We start from the raw sequence: 15,836 nt of genomic DNA on the forward strand, positions 1-15,836 counted from the left end.
ACAGAAGGCACCCAAGAAAATATCTGATTATTTGGTTTGTTTATGCTTATCCTATCTGAGGGAGGTGCTACAACGTAATACTATACGACATGCTTTATTGTACCCTGATAAAATGTGAATATGCTTCAAATTATACTTATATCCTTTAAATTATATGTACTCAATGTGCGCTAAAATACCATAATTTTAATCCTGATAAAGTTTTACTTTATCTAATATAGCTCCTTAAACTTATACAAAAACTTGCATACAAAGCATATAAAAAACATATTTTTACTTCTATTTCAGGACTAGGTTCCTGTGTTACCTGTACTCACAAAAAAACTCTTAAATTATTAAGAATAATTGTCTGGGCACAGTGGCTCACACCTGTAATCCCAGCACTTTGGGAGGCTGAGGCAGGTGGATCACGAGGTCAGGAGTTCAAGACCAGCCTGGCCAAGATGGCCAAACACTGTCTCTACTAAAAATACAAAAATTACCCAGGTGTGGTGGCACATGCCTGTAATTTCAGCTACTCAGAAGACTGAGACAGGACAATCACTTGAACACCAGAGGTGGAGGTAGCAGTGAGCCAAGATGGCGGCAATGCAACTCCTGCCTGGGTGACAGAGCAGGACTCCATCTCAAATAATAATAATAATAATAATAATAATAATAATAATAATTAAAACCATGTTTTAAAATTACAGCTTAAACTAATTTCAAAAGTGATACCAAATATCAGCATACGATAGGACAGAGCATAAGACTGCGGAAGGAGGATACTTCACAGAAAGGCAGTAACAATAGTCACAAATGTTAAGAGATTTTTGCACAATTAATGCCATAATCTTGGAAAGAAATTTGTCCCTTATCCTTTTTGGCATGTACTGAGAGACATTTCCTTCTCTAAAAAACTAAGATATTTTCTCATAAAAGTAAAGAAAACTCAAAGTCTCTCTGTATCAATTAATTTCTTTCTAAAGTTTATTATCAAAGCTTTACATGAACTGAATTTGTTCAACTTAATTTGTTTCCTTAATCTACCTATGTATTATATAAAAGTAATTCCAGGTGAAATTATGGAGTCAACCAGGTTTCCTGGGTTTCATCTTAGGAAACTCAATTATTTACCACTTAAAAAACAGTAACTCTTCCTGTGCATAAATGTAACATATTAGAATACCAGCAAGTCAAACTGCTGACTACTTTCATTAACTTTTGCCAACATAAGATTCTGAATTTTTCCTTGTTGCAAATAAATAAGATCCTCAGAAAAATTCATTCACTTCTTCAAAATGGTTTATTTCACTTTAACAACAACCACAGGGTACCAACAAGTCACTAAATCTTTCACAAAATGTTACCTGGTGTTCTTTATAATACCTAACAGCAATGGACATTCATTTTGGTTAACCATTATAGCCATTCTTTGCATTTTTGTATCTTTTTCCAAAGAGGAAGAAATATGGCCCTATATAAACCTAATGCCAAGAATAATGTAAGCTAGTACTCATTAAAACACCCACTCTTTGCCAAAGCTAAATTCTGCCTCAGAATTGTGAGGGTAACGCCCATCACAGTACCTTTGATGCCACAGTAAATTGTTTCAAACATCTTCCTGCTATTTAAAGTGTGGAAAAAATACAATCTTCTGGAATGCATTCATTACCTTGAAAGTACTTGACATGCTGGTCATGCTGAAATGAATGTGATTGTAGCTTTTGTGGTATAAAACACTTTTATCTCATTATAGTCTCAAGACAATTTATGTTATAATCCCATTTTCACTTACAATTGCTCTCAAAATTCTCCACTAAGAAACTTTCACACTACAGAAACAGACTTAAATTTACCCTTTACATTTTTTAAAAAATGAACAAAACATCCTTGACAAAAAAATAAGTCTTTCAAAAATCAGAGGTTAGTTATATGGTTTGAAGATTCCAGATTACTGTGGTCACTTCAATTACCATTATCATACCCTCAGATCACAGAAGAAAAGAAAATGAAACGAATTACGATTTAACCACTGTTAATTTTTAACTAGCAGCTGGCTTGGTAGGATGAAACTTGAGAGTAAAATGTGAAAGAAATATATTTTAATTACATATAAATTATCTATACACTTCTTGTGTTACAGTCTTTGCTGCAAATAACAAAGTCAATTTTCCTGCTAGGGAACATATCCATTAGTAAAGAACAATAGGCTTAGAAACATCAAAATTTACAGAACTCAAAGTTTTCATATTATAAATACTTGTGAATATTTAAACTAATGGTATTCAAAACTGATTAAGCTGCAACTAAATGATGAACTTGGTCGATTTTCTACAAGTAGGAACATTTACTAGTTTTTTTCCACACTCCACTTATGCTGCATTGCGTCTTCTTCCAGACAATGAATCTCTCTCTATACAACCAGATAACACCTAACTTCTCATTAGGAACTCCAGTGGCCTGACTCACCTCTCCTGCTCTGACTCTTGCCATTTGCTCCCACCCACTACTCTTCCGTCTTCTGTATGTCTTTGCTCATGCTAGTGCATCTGTCCAAATTACCCTTCCTCTGCTTTCACATGCCCTGACTGTCTGTGAACATAAACTCATCCCATAAACTCAACCAAAGCATCTTTTTTCATGGCTTTCCTGGCATTATTCACATCCCAAGAAGAAGTCATCACTTTTTCATTTGGGCCATTTAGCATAACATGTATAACACATTACCACATGTAACGGTTTTTATTTTATCCATCTTCAAACCCCATTGTTCTCACTTCTAAAGTATAGCCAAAATTTACACACTTCTCATTATATCCTTTACCACCACTTATCTCAAGCCATACCAAAATCATTTCTGGTCTTACTGATTACAATACTCTCCTAACTCATCTCTCTTCTTCCACTCTGGCTTCTTTCCAACCCACATTTCCTGAAGCCTGTAAGGCGATCTTTTAAAAATGTCATCAGACTACATCATGCTGACATGCTTACAACATATTAATATGTTCTTACTACTTTATGATACAAATCTGAAGTTCCCCCATGGCCTGCGGTGCCCTGTATGATTTGGGCCCACCTGACTCTTTAACCTCATCTCACATCACCTTCCACCTCAACTCCTCATTATTCTCCAACGTTAGGATTATCACACTGGTCTTCAAACACTCTGTACCCTTTCCAACTTCAGAGCTTACCCTGCTTGATGATCTCTGTAACTTCTAGTTCCTATGTGGGATGCTCATGGTCATTCTTCAGGTGTCTGCTCAAGTGTTACCTCCAAAAAGTGTTATCATTCTTATCTAAAGTAGCCTCTCCCTACAGTACTCTAGACTATATCACCCCATTTTCCTATATATACCAAACACTACGTGTTAGAATATAAGGGCTTCATGAGGGTAAGAACCTTATCTGATTGGATGCTGATGCACCCTTCCATCTGAGCTCACTGTCTGATGTTTGGTGGATGCTCATTAAATATTTAAATAATTAGTTAATGACTATAGCTTTCCCCTTCTGTTACACTATGAACTCCTTGAAAGGATTGTGTCTCATTTACCTTGGTAATCCAGAATCCAGAATAGTACTCAGCATAAGGTAAATTGTCCATGAATGAGTGTGGAAAAAAATAAAAGATTCTATTTTAAAATGTGGTTAAGATCTTTATATGCACAATATACACTTATGGAATACTTTCTACGGTGCATGGAATGGAACATAGAAGTTATTCAATAAATATTGAATAAATCAATGGACAGAGTATGCGTAAAAATCACCTATTTATGTTGCACTTGTACCTTAAAATATCCAAACTAAGCCAGAACTTACAAACTTGAAAACTAAAAAAGAAATCAGAACATGTCAAGATAAAAGTTTAGTTGTGTGCTATTAGTTATTATCTCTCATTCAAACCCCAGTGTCTTCCAGGTGTTCCTGTTTACTCTTCTTCTTACGTATAAAACAATCAGAAAACATCTGGGTCTTTATATAAACCTGGCCTTTAATTTCAGGAAGTGTTCCTCAGTTAAAAAGTCTGGCCCTTTCTAAGTTAAAACAGACTAATTTGGTAAGGAGTGCTGCTGTAGGGTGTGTGCTCTCCAATTATCAATATTTCTAAATCATTTCTGTTGTCATTCAGAACGATGAAAAGAATCTTTCTGAACTAAGTTTTGATAACAAGCTCATAATCTGAAAGTGAAACTTGAAACGGTGTGAGGGCAAGAAGCAGCATTCTTTATAGTTTGGGTTTTTTTTTTAAGTAAAATATGTGTTTGGATTGAAAGTAATCATCCTTTTGTGATTACATTTTGGAATAGACTTTTATGGGGCAATCAAGATTAGAACCATATATGCTAAGCTTAATAAAACTCAGTTCATAATAAAAACAATTTCAATTAGAAACTGCTAGAAAACAACAATTATAAAAATTAAAAAATAGAAATGCTTAAGTTAGGGAAGAAATAAAATAATACAAATCTTACATTTGCCCCATTAGCCTTAACCCCCACCATTAAAACATACTTTTTCTGTACTAGTTTCACAGGAAAATTTGATGTTTATTTTTCTCTCTTTACATTATGTTTTCAAATAACTGCACATCAGGTTAAGTGATTTGAACATTTTAAGAAATAATCATCTACACAAGGTGTATTTGAATAAAATTCAGACAATTTTTAAGCATTTAAATTTAAAAAATTAAACTCAAGAAAAACTTAAAATCTGAAAATTCATTCTTGAAGGGAATAAAGTCAGAGATTATAAGAGGTTTTCATGAAACCTCCAAACTCCCAAAGGTGATTCAAAATCCATTATTATGGTTGGGTATTCTTGTTTGCATTGTTTGTTTATATCATTCTTCTTACCATAGCTACCATTTATTGATTTCCTAACAGGAATCAGATACTGCCTTTACAACCTATATTTATTATCTCTAAGTCTTATTTAACACTCAAGGTATTATTTCCTCTCTCTGTCAATGAGAGAAGTGAGGCTGGGCAAAATTCAGCCATTTGCAGGCCAGGTTTACCACCATCCAAATCAATGTCAACCCCTCCAGGCCCCTCAGGTGAACATATTCTCCCTATCAGTGGTTTTCAGTCCAGCAAGAGAATTCTTACCTAAGCTCTTGTTAGTAATGCAAATTCTCAGCCTGCCCCTAAAATCCTACTGAATTAAAAGTGCTAGAGTTATGGGTGAAAATCAGCAACCTGTGTTTTAACAAGTCCTCCAAGTGATGCTGCTGCACGCTCAAGTTGAAAACCACTGAGCTAGTTAAAACTGTTTGTTCTAAAATGCAGCTTCAAGACAAGTCCCTGGCTGCTCTTCAAACCAGAACTGCTTTTCCAAACGTTTCCGAAGAAAGTTTGAAACTCTCTGGAAGAGTTCTAGCTCTTCCACTCCCCAGTTTGCTGACTCCAAAGTCTATCCTTTTCTCATGATCCCTGTCTCCTTATTTGTTCTGCATCTCTTCTCCTTATTTAACCCCCAAATCCCTTTTTCCTCATGATGCTCTCCTGTTAAGATCTATCTTGCTGCTGCGGAATCTGCCATTGCTACAACCCAGTCCTATAGTCACTCCTTTATCTTCTTATGCCGTTTTCTTATAGAAAACTTCTAAGTGTGACCATTGTAAGACTACAAAGAGCCTATAAATGTTATTGAAGAATGAGAAAAAAGAGTTTTTCATCAAAAGCTGTTCTTCCATTGCAGGCCCAGCCTGGCTGGCTACAGGGTAGTCTGAGCCCTACGGTTATTTGCTTGTGACTTCGAGAGCCAGGTTTGGCAGAATTTTTTTTGTTCAAGGTCAGGTTGGGCATAGCGTTCATAGATATGATAAAACATCAAGGCTTATGGAGGTGTTTTTATCTAACATTTTTCATGTTATATAAGACTAATACCTGCTATGACTCTGTATATTCTTCAAGCAGAGTTAGTCAAATCATGAATCTCTATACTGTATTTGCTTAATAACTAGAATCAATGGCTCCTCCATTATAAACATGAATGGAGAGAAATGCAAAGGTTAGTTCTGTTAGTAAAATACCAAAATAATCAAAGTAGTAGGGCAATCTATCAAACTAAATATTTGGACATTCAGTAGAAAAACAAATAGATTAATGATTGATCAGTTGATTATTTTTCTAGTTAGTTATATTACTACTTAGATACCATAAAAGCTGTCAGAGTACAAATACAAAATGAGCTGATTATCTGAGAGAGATAGCTCTTCTTTAATCTATAAAAACTTCTGAAAAGAAAAATAATCACAGATCTTACAAAAATGAGTCCTGTTGATCTTCATAGGTTTATAGAGTTCATGTGTTCATGGCACATGATGGGCCTCTATGGCAATGTGTAGTTGTTTGTACATTCCAATTGTATGATCAACATTTATTTTTTAAAAATATGGTTTTATTAACTATGATTGAGTTCTTACCATGACTGCCCTGGAAAAAAATAAATCATTAATCATAGGCAGTTTCTTCCTATGACTGCCCTGGGAAAAATAAATCATTAATCACAAAGGTCCTACATCAAAGAATCTATTGATTATGCCAAAATTTAGAAGCAAAGGAAAAAAGACGAGTAGATACTTACTGCTCTGCATAATTTATAAAAAAAACTTCTAAGTGTGACAATTGTAAGACTACAAAGAGCCTATATATGTTATCAAAGAATGACAAAACAAAGTTTTTCATCAAAGGCTTCTCATCCATTGCAGGCCCAGCCTGGCTAGCTCCAGGGCTGTCTGAGCCCTATCGTTATTTGCTTGAGACTTCAATAGCCAGTTTTGGTGGAAAATTTTTCGTTCAAGGTCACTACCATGTTCTCTCCATATTATTTTTTTTCAAAAGCTATATTAAAATACTGGGGCAAAAATTTTAGAATGTACAATCGCAAGCGTATTAGCTGAATTCATCTCTCATTTACTTTAGGGTAGAAAAAATGGTCCTGCCACAGGCTAGTTTTCACATCTCTTTTGTCACTGTATGAGGGAATCTATTTGAGGTGGAAAAAGTACTTAGGAGTATTTGACAAATATTTCACAATACTTCCTGACAGAACTAGATTCTGGCTAATTCTGGGTCATAAACCCACAAAAAAAAATTGACATCAACAAATTAATGTCAGGCAATTAATACCAGGAACAATACTGGACCCTGGCTTTTATATAATCCCTCAAGAAAAGAGGTATGAAATACATAAAAATATTTCACTGGCCAAACACCAACAAAGCAAAGACAGTTTTAAAAAGAGCCATTAAATTTTATTTTCAATAGGAACCACTGAGCTTGCTAAGGAAATTTTAACTTCCAGAATTTTTGTAAAACAAAATTAGTCTACTTTTTATTTGCAAGTATGTACAACTGCTTAGCTCTTGGCAAAGAGATTGATAAATAAGAATGTGTGTCAGAATTTTAGGAGGAAAAACATCTATCCACAAATTTTTTTTAAATGAGTTATCAGCTCTCTATCAGCTGAAAAATACATGTTAAAGTACTAAAATAGTCAATCATTTAAAAAGTTCATGAAACTGAGGTAATTGTGTGTGGCATATATATGACATAATTATCATAACTAATCAAATAAAATAGGCATAACATGAAATGTGCTTAATAGTTTGATACCATCCAAAGAACTGGCCAATTAAATATTTACTAGACAAGATAGAACTATTACCAAATTAATAATTCAACATAAAAAAATTTCTTTCTACCTGTGTTTATTTGCTGCTTTATGTGTTTGTTACTGTTGTGAAGTACTATTTTTTTTTAATGGGAAGCCAAGCATTATTAATTTTTTTTTTAGTTTTTATATATATATACTTTACATTCTGGGATATGTGTGTAGAATATGCAGGTTTGTTACATAGGTAAGCACACATGATGGTGGTTTGCTGCACCCATCAACTCCTCATCTACACTAGGTGTTCCCCCTAACGCTATCCCCCATGTTTTTAAAGAAATATTTATAGCTCTGTCCTCCAGGTGTCCAAACATAATCTTCTTGCAACACTAAGACCTGCTAACATTGAACAGAAGAGAATACAACTATCGGTCATATTATTTAATAAAATTCATTTGTAAGCTATTAAGCAAGTTCTCATATGATTGGAGAAATAGCATGTAATATTTTTAGAAGTAATAAATTGGAAAAGTAGTTAAATTACATTTTAGCTATTAACCTTTGCTAAAATTTATTTCAAAATCGAAAAGTAACTCATGTACCTTAGGAGTAAATAAAATTAATAGAATGTAAGTTCCATGAGCTCAGAAAGCATTGTCTGCTTTTTTACTGATATATTACGTTGAGAATAGTGACTGGTACTTAGTAAATACTCAATAAATATCTGTTAAATAGAAAAATACGTCATGCCAAACCAGCTAATTTTCTTTCTCTTATACATTCTGACTTTATACTAAGAAGCAATTGCTTTATGGTTTTCAACAGTTTTCCCTATTGTCATTTTAATAAACATATAATATCAAGATGCTCATGTACAGAAATTAATATTTTTAAAAAACTATCTTAAACATTCTCCCTTTCAATATTTACAAAGTTCTGTGAAAAAGTTGGAAATGTATTATGTTCTTTCAATAAATAAAACTGACTTCTTAGGAGGTAAAATGGCTTTCTACAAATCATTCAGATATTTAAATAAAATGTTTATGTTATGATTTATCTATCACAATGTCTCATCCAATGATTCTTTAAATATACGGAAAACCACACTCTCTTCTCGAGCTATATTTATATATGTCAGATATACTTGAACTAAGAAGTTTAATCATTAAATCCTGCAGAGAAAATTGAGTTGGGAGAGGGATAATGACCTAAAGGATGATCAAACATTTCAACTCAGTCTTTCAGGTTCCTGGGAAGGCTGACAGGACGCACTGCTCCAGGAGGGACCAGCTGCAATTGTGAATGATAGATGTTGAATTCAAGAGTCAATACAAATATTAGAGATTAACTATTCCCTATGTTTTATTTTACAGGTAAGAAGCCTGACGTCCAATTAAGATAAATCAATTGTCTAATACCATATAACTAACAGACAGTGGAACTATATTAGAACTCCAGATTTCTGACTCCTTTGAGTTCAATTCACATACCCAAAAAAATGGATAATAAATAATGTATTTTTGATCACAGTCATCTTAGATAACAATTACTAGAGCCTGAGAGAATCAAATTTTGCAGCAATGTTGGGTTTTGAATAGATACAACATTACATGAACAAATGAAATAGTGAAAGCTCCTGTTTTTAGGGACAGCTATCTGTATAGCAATTAGCAGCATTAGCTCTGTATTATTTATTATCTGTAATCTGCATGTGGTTCCATGTGCTCCTCACCTCTGCCACGCCTGCCTTACTTCTTTTCCTCTCCTACTAGATTACATTTCACATGTTGTAAGAAGCTCATTTCTGCTATAACAGCAGAACCCAAGCTCAGTACGAGAATAGCAGCCTATATTTCTGCTACAGACCTGGAATCTGCCAACTGGCTGGCTTCACATGCCGCTAGAGAAAGGAGATTGAAGCCATGTGTCAAGTCTTCTCCAGAAACAGCTCAACCTAAGCCCTTCTGTTAACAGAAAGACTGGCTCAGAAACACTGAATCAGCAGTACCATGTACAAACATAAAACAAGGCAGTGGTAAATATTAAAAAAATAAACCAAGTCAGTCTTTTTGTCATCCCTTGAAAATTTTATTACCCAGAGGACAGTGACCTAAATGAAATTTGGGTGCATTGCTTTCCTTCTGAGATCTTTTCAGTCATATGTCATTACTACAAGAATGCAGACCACACACAAAGCTGGTGCTTCCTCACAGTACCCCAGAAATGCCCAAATGAATAACTTAAGCATTGTCACTAAGAGCTGAACTCAAAATACTTTACCCAAAATAGATACCTATTACTACTTGTAGAATGCTTTTTGGGTGGCTGTAAGATTGTGGTTCCCTATAACCTCAAGAAGTTTCTATTTTAAGAATTGTTAGTTTGGTTTAAGAGCATTTTTATTTGACTTAAGACAAAATAGACCTATGTAGAATCTACTTGGTCAATGTCAGTAATATAAAATGATCAACTTTTGCTTTGAACACCTTGCATGAAATTAGAAGTTACAGTAACTTTAACCTCAGGTTAGTTTCACTTTTTAAAGTTATTTTTCAAATGGTCAGAATTGTAACCTAAAAGCTATTTTATAAAGCATTTTTGCCTTTAAGTTTTAAAACTATGTTTCTAGTCCTTTTATGCACAAGTCATCAAATGTTATTTAAAGAGCAATTTTTATGTTCAAAAAAATCTTTTCTTCAATTTAGAGACACATTTAAAAGACATCCTTAAAAGCTGGAAGTCATCTTTACACAAAATTAAATGAACTCAAACAGATCAGCTCTCCAAAAAAAAAAAAAAAAAAAAAAAAAGTTAGGCTTAAAGAATGGAATTTTTTTCTGCTAGTCCACTTTCAGTTTTTTAAGTCAATAAGCCAATGTTTTTCATAGGATTTTCCCTTCACCACCAAAGTCGAGTTTTAAAGGTATGCAGTACTGTTCCCTTTTTGTTAAATGCTTATTTTAAATGACATGCCTTTGAATTTCAAAGGTAATGTATATTTGTAGTAAACTTAAAAATAAAAGTGGGTAGAAGAAAATGAGAAATACCTGAAATCTTGCCACACATAAATTAACATTTTATTTCATATCCTTCCTTTTTTTTTTTTTTTTTTTTTCTTTTTGAGACAGTCTCACCCCAAGCTGGAGCGCAGTGGTGCGATCCCAGCTCACTGTAACCCCTGCATCCCAGGTTCAAGCGATTCTCCTGCCTCAGCCTCCTAAGTAGCTAGGACTATAGGCACGCACCACCATGCCCAGATAATTTTTGTATTTTTAGTAGAGACAGGGTTCTGCTATGTTGGCCAGACTGATCTCAAACTCTGGCCCTCAGGTGACCTGCCCACCTCGGTCTCTCAAAATGCTGAGATTACAGGCTTGAGCCACTGCACCCAGCCTATTTTTCTATGAATATTTATACATGTATTATTTATAAGTAAACTACAAAGAATACCATATTTATAAATAATATTTATAAATGATTTTTTTAACACAGGGTTTGCTCTGTCACTCATACTGGAGTGTAATCGTGTAATCATGTCTCACTGAAGCCTCAACCTCCTGAACTCAAGCAATCCCCTACCTCAGCCTTCTGAGTAGCTGAATTACAGGTGGATGTAACCATGCTCTGCTATTTTTTTTTATTTTTGTAGACAACAGGGTCTCACTGTTGCCAAGGCTGGTCTCAAATGCTTGGTCTCAAAAATCCTTCTGCTTTGGCCTCCCAAAGCACTAAGATTACAGATATAAACCACCAAGCCAGGCTTAGAACTGATTTTCTAATTGAATAATTTATTATGAACATTTTTTAAGTCATTAACTATTCTACAATATAATGTTAATGTCTAGATACTGTTCTATTATATGGAAATATGTAAATGTATTTAACTTATCTGTCATTAATGAAGATAACATTATCCATCACTAATGAACATTAAGCTCAATTTTTCAATATTTAGCTTTACTTTTGCTATGAACATCTTTGTATAAAGATTTTTGTCTATGTTCTGAATATGTTCTCCATTTAATTCTTTAAATGGAAATTTTTAATTTGATAAAAGTATTTTTAATTAGCTTAGTTAATTTTGTCAAAATAGCAAAACCCCCAGAAAGTTTTTTATATATAGGTATATTTATCTACATATACACACATCTAAAATTGTTGTTTTCCCTAGCCCTTAGCTATATTAGGCCGTAACATTTTATTATATTGTTGTCAAGTTTTGTTGGGAGGAGAAAACGGTAAAGAACAGGTAGTTCCATGGAATGCTATTCTTTCCTGAGTTACTATGGGTGCTCTTCTAGCTAAACAACTCTGTTAAGTGAACCTTTGATTCTGACCACATAAGCCAGAGAGAACCTAATCTAATGACGCTTTCTTTCTTAATGGTAGATTCATTTGTTATTGAGCCACAAGGAGTGTAACGATTTTTGAGACAAAACTTCCTGGTTATCAGAACTTGGATACTTCCTCAAGATGCCATTATTTCAAGCCCTCGTTTATTATCCTTACTTATTAAGGCTAAATATCAAAAACCTCCAAATGTTCATTAATGACAGATGAGTTAAATACATTTACATATTTCCATATAATAGAATAGCATCTAGACATTAACAGTATGTTGTAGAATTGTTAATGACTTGAAAATTCTGGTTCCTGTCTATATTCTTAGTGCTTTGGGAGGCCAGTGAAGAAGGATTTTAGAGGCTAGGCATTTGAGACCAAACTTAACAATGGTGAGACCATGTCTCTACAAAAAAATTAAAACTTAGCAGAGCATGGTGGCACCCACCTGTGATGAGATAGAAAAGGACAGTGAATCTTGAGGAGTGAAGAATAAGCCAGGGAGAATATAGCAAACCAAATTTTGTCAGCTGCGTTCTTCCAAGTGTTTAAAACAAAAAAGAATGATTCTTTATTTAATTATTTATTTATTTAGAGACAGAGTTTCACTCTTGTTACCCAGGCTGGAGTGCAGTGGCATGATATTGGCTCACTGCAACCTCCGCCTTCTGGGTTCAAGCAATTCTCCTGCCTCAGGCTCCCAAGTAGCTGGGACTACAGGTGCATGTCACCATGCCCAGCTAATTTTTGTATTTTTAGTAGAGACAGGATTTCACCATGTTGACTAGGATGGTCTCGATCTCTTGACCTCATGATCTACCTGCCTTGGCCTCCTAAAGTGCTAGGATTATAGGCATGAGCCACCCCACCTGGCCAGGATGATTCTTTTTAAAGCAGTTCCAATCAGATCTCCAATAATTTGTTCTAAGGCAAAACCTTGGAATTGGGAGCAGTGTTGGACAAACTGCCTACTAATTGTCTCCAACTTGATGTCCTGCTGGGATTTCAAACTGGCCTTAACTCCTGCTCCCTGTCTTCATGGCATAGCCATAGCCCTATGTGCCAAAAATTGAAAATTTCAAATCATCCTTGACTCCTTACTCTCTCAATTCTATATCCAAAATGCTTCTTACCCATTACTTCTTTTCCATTCCACTAACAACCACTTTAGGTCAGTAGCTCATTGCATTTTACTTTGACCAGGGGCTTTCAAACTGTATTTGAGGTCCCACAAGCAGCTGGGAGAACTGAATTTGAACCAGAGAAAAACATAGCAGGACATTGAGACTGTTCTCTGCTTCAACTTGATAAATTTGATAGGGTTGTATGTAGAGTTGCCACATTGAGCAAATAAAAATACAGAACACCCAGATAAATTTGGATTTCACATAAATAATGAATAATTTTTGGTATAAATATGTGGCAGATGTTATGGGACATACTTATACTAAAAGATTGTCCATTGCTTATTTAAAATTCGACTTTTACCCAGCATTCTGTATTCTGACAGCAGCCTTAGTAGGTGGTAATAGTACCTTAGTCATGGATTCAAGACACCTCATCTGTGTCTCCTCCATCATGTCTAATTCAGGGCATAGTGTGAGAAACCAAGTGCATTGTTTTCACAGCAGTCAGGATTTTAGGGCTAGGATAGCTTGGAACCTGAAACTCTAGGTAAATCTTACTCCATGGAATACAGAAAAATGTTTGAAACTGGACTCTAAGATCTGTGGAGAATCTAGATTACTCTGTCTTTTTAAGTGGAATAGGCAGAAATCAAACCTTACTTCTAAAGTGAAGGTAAGTTCAACGCCCCCAAAAAAGTTTTGGTGTATGGATATAAAGTATTTCACAATAAAAATTTAACGGAAGCCAGGTGTGGTGGCTCACCCGTTATCTCAGCACTTTGAGAGGTCAAGGCAGGTGGATCACCTGAGGTTAGGAGTTTGAGACCAGCCTGGCCAACATGGCAAAACCCTGACTCTACTAAAAATACAAAAAAAAAAAAAATTAGCCAGGTATGGTGGGTAGAGCCTATAATCCCAGCTATTCAGGAAGCTGAGGCAAGAGAATCACTTGAACACACGAGGCAGAGGTTGCAGTGAGCAGAGATCAGCTGCTGCACTTCAGCCTGGGTGATAAGAGTGAGTCTGTCTCAAAAAAAAAAAGAAAAAGAAAAAGAAAAAGAAAGAGAAAGGAAGAAAGAAAGAAAAGAAAATAATAAACTTAAAGAGCAGGATACAAAACTATGTGATAATATATAAAAAGAGAGAGGATATATTCTCCATATCATATGGATTGCATATTAATCTGTATCATATATTTGTGTATGTTTTATGTGTTTGTATACATTTTATACAAACACATACATGTACACACATAAAAACAGTGAAAGACTAGGGGAAAAGACACTAAAATGTTAACAGTGGTTATTTCTGAGTGGTGAAATCATGCCTTAATTTTTTTCAGATATTTTGGCATTTCCCAAATTTTCACCACAACCCTCAAAAAGCAAATTCCTAATATTGCCCAATATCAACATGGAATTTTATCCAAATATAAAGAAGAAATTTCTTAAAATCCTATTTCTCCAAATACTCTCAATTACCCAACACATCTCCCAAAGTCCTTCTTTTTCCTCCACACTCCAAAATATCCTCAAACCTGACTGCATAGTCAAAACACTTTTAGTTCCAAGTTTTAGATAATTAGATAACCGACTTGGAATAATTTATACTTTAAAGAAAATAAAAAGTGTATTGGTTTATATAATTGAAAAGTTCAAGAACAGTTTTGATTCCAGGCATAGCCAGCTATCTTGTCAAGCTGAGTGTTTTTCATGCCCTAGAGGGTATTTTTTTAAACCAAAATAATAATTGAGAATTATGGCATATGATATTTTATTTTTAAAAGTTACCAATCTGAAAAAATAACAAAGTTACCAATTTGAAATACTTTTTCTTCACACTGTCAATTCAATTTACAAATCTTATATTCAATTTGTCAATTAAGTCAATTTTAATAATTATTTATAACAAAGGTTTTACAATTTAATTATCTCTACTCCCTTAAATATTTTAAACTGTGGTTAAAAATGCTGTACATATTCTTTTTGAAGTATACCAGAATGATTAAAGAAGTCTTCCTATGTATTTCAGGATTTCTCAGAAAGTGATACTAATAAATATAATGAGCTTTTGGATTTCCTACATGTTCTAATATTTTTAAATGTTGTAAGATTACAACTAAAAACCAATGTTTAAATGAATTACTCAATTTGTGACTCTAATAAGATAAAATCTTCCATAAGATTTTAAAAAGCTTAAAATGCCAAAATCTGCACAAATTATAATTTATCACACAAAAAATAGCAGTACTGTGGTTTTGTTTATTTCATCACTCAGAACTACTATTTTAATTTTCCTTAAAGACACTTAACCCCTAGGAGGCAACTGCCTTCTCAGTTGGCTGACACTAGGTTTGCTTGAGGATCAGAGGTTTTGACTAGAGTATGAAATATGGAATTGTACACTTCCAGGGTAGTTCTTGTCACAACCCTAGAGGCCATGAAAAACTTTTTTTTGTGATTAGTATATCATGAGGTTTGCTATAAGTCCACAAAGTTCACAGCTACCATTTTCTAATTCTTCCAACTTATCCCAGTGTCACAGCATTCTGGGGTGTTTTTTGGCCAGTTGGAAACCTCTGTGGCCAACAGCGCCTTCTGCCTGAGTACTGCTCATGCGTTCTGGGCTCATACTACTCACTTAGCCCAGCAGGCTGTGCTCAGCTTGCACTACCAGCATAGATCACACAGCTGCCAAGGGAAAGCCAGGCACGGAGCAGCAAGCTGTGTGGGCAAGCAAGTGTGGGGTCTAACCAGTGCA

This window comes from Saimiri boliviensis, chromosome 4 (assembly GCF_048565385.1).
Source record: "Saimiri boliviensis isolate mSaiBol1 chromosome 4, mSaiBol1.pri, whole genome shotgun sequence".
NCBI lineage: Eukaryota > Metazoa > Chordata > Mammalia > Primates > Cebidae > Saimiri > Saimiri boliviensis.